This window comes from Sesamum indicum, linkage group LG8 (genome assembly GCF_000512975.1).
Source record: "Sesamum indicum cultivar Zhongzhi No. 13 linkage group LG8, S_indicum_v1.0, whole genome shotgun sequence".
NCBI lineage: Eukaryota > Viridiplantae > Streptophyta > Magnoliopsida > Lamiales > Pedaliaceae > Sesamum > Sesamum indicum.
This window is the reverse complement of record NC_026152.1, coordinates 5,389,529-5,394,514: the sequence shown is the minus strand read 5'-3', so window position 1 is coordinate 5,394,514 and position 4,986 is coordinate 5,389,529.

The window sequence follows — 4,986 nt, the reverse complement described above, 5'->3', positions numbered from 1 at the left end:
TCCACCTACTGGCAGAATATGGCAATCATTGAAGAAAGAGATGGTAGGGCTTCGCCAAGTAGTAACAAAAGAGACCATGCCTACTGAGCATGGCATTCTTTTCAAACAACACATTATGACAGAGGAACGGCTGCTCAATTTCGAACGCCCTCGCACTTACCTGCTTACAATGATACCATTGATCCAACTAAACATATCTGTAAGTTCGAAAACACAATGTTGCTGTACAGGTATACTGATGGCATTAAATGTTATAATTTCCTTACGACACTAACAAATTCTGCCCAAAAATTGTTCAACCAATTCCTAGTTAGATCAGTTAGATCTTTTGCAAGATTTAGCTCCCTCTTCTAACACTAATACGCTAGCAGCAAGAAGTGTCGAAAGTCTTCTATCAGCCTCTTCGAGATTAAGCAGGAGGAGAAAGAAACTCTAAGGGCTTACATTCAACAGTTCAACACAGCCATTCTAGAGGTCCCAACAGCTCACTAGGAGGTGCTCATAAGTGCACTTACTCAAGGACTTCATGGAGGACCTCTCTTCAAATCCTTATATAAGAAACCAGCCACCAACTTTCTAAACGTACTAGCTCGAGTAAAAAAATATATGAACCTAGAGACGCCTGGCTAGTGAAAAAGAACGGTTGTGATAAGAGAAAGGAAAATGAACTGCCCTCCGCTCGAAAAAGCAGAGGAGAGCCACGACTGCGTTTCAATCCCTTGATGTAAAGAATAAACATTACACTCCTCTGATTACTAGCTCTGCGAGCTTGGCGATCGACCAGCTTCCTGGCTTGCAATGGCATAAAGGATCAGAGGAGAACCCCAACTCCAAAAATCTTAATATTTTTGCAGGTATCGTAGAGAGTATGGGTATGACACCAATTGGTCCCACCAGCTGAGGCAAGAGATAGAAAGGCTTATACAAACTAGTTATTTCAAGGACTATGTAGACAAAGAAAAGAGGTGTGAACAAAAGGAAGAAGCTCTCGTTACCAAAAATCCTGTAGGAGCGAACAACAAGCATACGACAATTCTAATAGGGAGAACCGAAAGAAAGAAGTCTCGGCTGAGGAGATGAGCCTAGAAAACATTCCCACAAAAGGCATAATCCATATGATTGCAGGAGGACCACTGATGGGGATTCTGGATAAGCCAGACGCACCCATGCACGGGTTGCTAAAGCCATCATGAAAATCAATCTCAAGGTGCCAGAAGGAGATCCCATGATCCACTTTGGTCCTGTTGATGCACAAGCTTTACATTTACCTCACAATGATACATTTTTTATTTCTACTATTGTAGCTAATTATACTGTCGAACGCATTTTTGTGGAATCAGTTAGCTTTGCAGATTTCCTTTTTTAAATGGTATACCAGCAAATGGAGTTGGACGATATCCTATTGTGGCCGGTGGACACCTCGCTATATGATTTTGCTGTTGGAATAGGTGACCAAAAAGTCAATTGAATTGGCAGTTTTGGATGTATTCTATTATGACAATAATTGATATTATGTAATATTTATTTAAGTGAATAAACGAGTATTAGCTTATTTGGCATTTACTTTGTTGTGCTCATTTTGTATGTTTGTATCTGCTAGAACATCACAACAAAACCCACAGACCAATTAGTGATTGTGCAGTTGGGCCGCGCATTGGATGGCGGTCATGAAACCAACTGCCTGAAGGTTGGGTTCGAAACATTCCAAGTCGAGAGCCTCGAGATTGGGCATCGAGAGTCCTATCGAGACTTGCATCAAGAGTCACATTCAATTAGTGAGTACCGTATTTCATCGGTGACAGATGTGGAGCGTCTATGCGACCTTGGTGGGTTGATTGACTAGGTGTCAAATCAACTAAACTAATTTGGGGGATCGTCATATGGAAGCCTTGGAGGCTTGGTCGGTATGGCTTGAATCCCTAGATTCAATAGTACGGGAGTCATCCTCAGACTTGAGGAATCACGGCAGTCACGTGCATACGATGACTGTATCTTGGATCTGAGCGAGAGGTGATTGTGTCATATACATGATCATCATAAGCCTTGTCCAGAGCAATTAAAGTATGTAGCCAGGACGGTGAGTTCCAAGAAGAGGATCCATCCCCCGTGAGAATGTGACAGGGGTATCTTCTATGTACTTGGATATGCATTTACACTTTATGAATCTAGGGCCACAATCGTTGATCGAATAGGAAAAGGAGGTTCCTATATCGAGAAACTTGGCGTAACGCAATCTCAAGTATTAAGCATATACGCTTATTCAATGATAGGAACAAACACCTAATTTTATGCCCTACACTAAGGCCGAGAGACGTTAGACAGAAGGACCGTACCCGTATGGACACGAGAGCCTAAATGTTCACACGATCATTCACCTAGTCTCTAGTGCCATGGACTATTGCTAGATGGCCACCCATGGTAACTGGCTTCCTTGATTAAGGGCTAATCGAGAATTATTAATTCAGTTAGATTTAATTAATAATAGTATTAAACACTAGTCCAAGTTTAGTTGAAAGGTGAACATAAAAAGTCACACACAAATCACCAGAAAAGAACAAGGTATTAATTTAGAATTAATTCCACAAGTAATTGGATTGCTTGGAAATAAGAGATCCATTAGATGGAAGGCCCAAGGATAAGTTAATGGGATTAATTTATATTGGGCTTGTCCTAATCATTTAATAAGTTGGACATTATTAACTAATGAGTATAATATGGGCTTATGCATTTAATTAGATTAAATACATATTAAACTTAATTGGGTTGGTTTTCATTAAATTAGATTTAAATAAAAATTCATTGAGCCTTGAATTTTATTGATAAAAATCGGCCAACCGAATTATTTGAGCCCATTGAAAAAATTCTATGGAAGGAAATTATTGACTAGCAAATTGCAATTTTGAAAAGTGCAATTTTGATCATCTTCTTGATTTGGAATCAAGAAGATTTACGTTATAGATGAATAAATGTACCTAGACACATTTATGTACATTTATACAAGGTATATAAATCATCACACATTATAACACAACACCAAAAAATAAAATAATCCCTCCTTCCCGAAGTGCTCATTCTGTTGGAGAATTTTCTTTGTTATCTTCTAGCAAGGAGTTCAAGAGATTCCTATTTCCGGCGTGGTGTGGACGCACTTAGGGGGTTGCTACACTGGAACCTCTAATGAACGTTTTGGCTAAGTTAACGAGAAAATAAAAGGTATCATCTTCACTCTTTTTATTTTCTCGTTTCACACCAACAAGTCTCATATGGTTTTTATTTGCGCTTTTATTTCATATTACATCAAATGCCCAGAAACTCCAATGGTATACCCCTTGGTTCATTGTTTTTACGGTTTAATTTTTAATTGTTGTATGTGTTTTCATTACCGCTTCCGCTAGTGTGTTCTTGGACCGTACCACGCGATCCCTTCATTTGCGGCTGAGGTAGTTCACCCCCTAGGACATGTCTCGTTTCCTCTTTCCTTAAGGACAGAGCCAACCAGAAAGACTAAGATGATTCGCTTTTTGGTCGCAGACGCATCGTCAGCATACAACATGATCTTAGGGCGACCCGCTCTAAATGCTTTCCAAGTAGTTGTCAATAAAAGGAGGTAGCGGGAAGATGGGCGTAGATTCTCCCAGCAGGGAAAATGGCCGAAGACCCATCCAGTGTGATGATCAGGAGGTGTAGTTCCAATTTGCGTACAACCAGCTGAGAAATTGCTAAACATCCAGCTGATACATGAAGAGCCAAATAAGATTACCAAGATTGACTCCTAATTGACACCTACACTAGCAGGACAATTAACCACATTTCTACAAGAAAATGCCGACGTCTTCTCATAGTCTGTTAGCGACCTTGTGGGCATCGACCGCAGTGTAGCGGTGTTTAGCTTGAACTTAGATCCAACCTTCCCCTCTGTAAAGCAAAAAAAGAGACATTTCATCCTGAAAAGGACAAGGTCATGCAGGAAGAGGTAAGTAAACTTCTAACAGCAGGTCAAATCAAGAAAATTCAATTTTTGGAATGGTTATCGAATATGGTGCTGGTGCCCAAGCAAGGTAACAAGTGGCGTATCTATGTCCATTTCCGAGATGTTAATAAGGCATACCCTAAAGAGTTTTACCCTTTACCTCGTATAGACTAGCTAGTGGGCTCTACCTCTAGTCATGAACTTTCAAGTTTAATTGATATCTCGTAAGTTTATCACCAATTATGCTTAACCTCGATGACCAAGCATATGTTATCTTCATCATGTCAAGAGGGACCTAGTGTTATATTCTTATGCCCTTCGGATAAAAAATACAAGTGTTACATGCCAATGCTTGGTGGACGCATGTTACGAGAGTAGCTAGACTATAACATGGAAGTGTACGTCAATGACATGCTGGTAAAAAACCGGCAAATGGACCAACACATCAACGACCTAGTTGAGACATTCAACATATTAATGAAGTACCACGTGAAATTGGATCCAACTAAATGCACATTTGGGGTTCAAAGTGGCACATTCTTGGGATACAAGGTCACCGAGAACATAATCAAGGTCAATCCAGATAAAATCCAAGCTATCCTGGAAATGAAACCTCCTGCTAACCTCAATGAGGTCCAGAAACTAGCTGGTCATATAACAGCTCTCAGCAGATTCATATCTCACTCAAAAATCGCAGCTTGCCACTCTTTAAGGCTCTTAGGAAAACCAAGAACTTCAAGTGGGATAAGCCGTGCCAACAGGTTTTCCAAGAGTTAAAAACTTACTTAGCTAAGTTGCCCTTGCTCACCAAGCTAGCACTAGCTGAGCCCTTATACTTGTATTTGGCCATAAGACATCACATAGTAAGCTTTATGCTCATCATGGAAGAGGAAGGACACTAAAAGCCCATTTACTACGTGAGTAAAGTATTACATGGGGTCAAACAATGATACCCAAGGTAGAAAAATTAGCTTTTGCTTTAATAATAACAAAAAGTAAGTTATGCCTTTATTTCC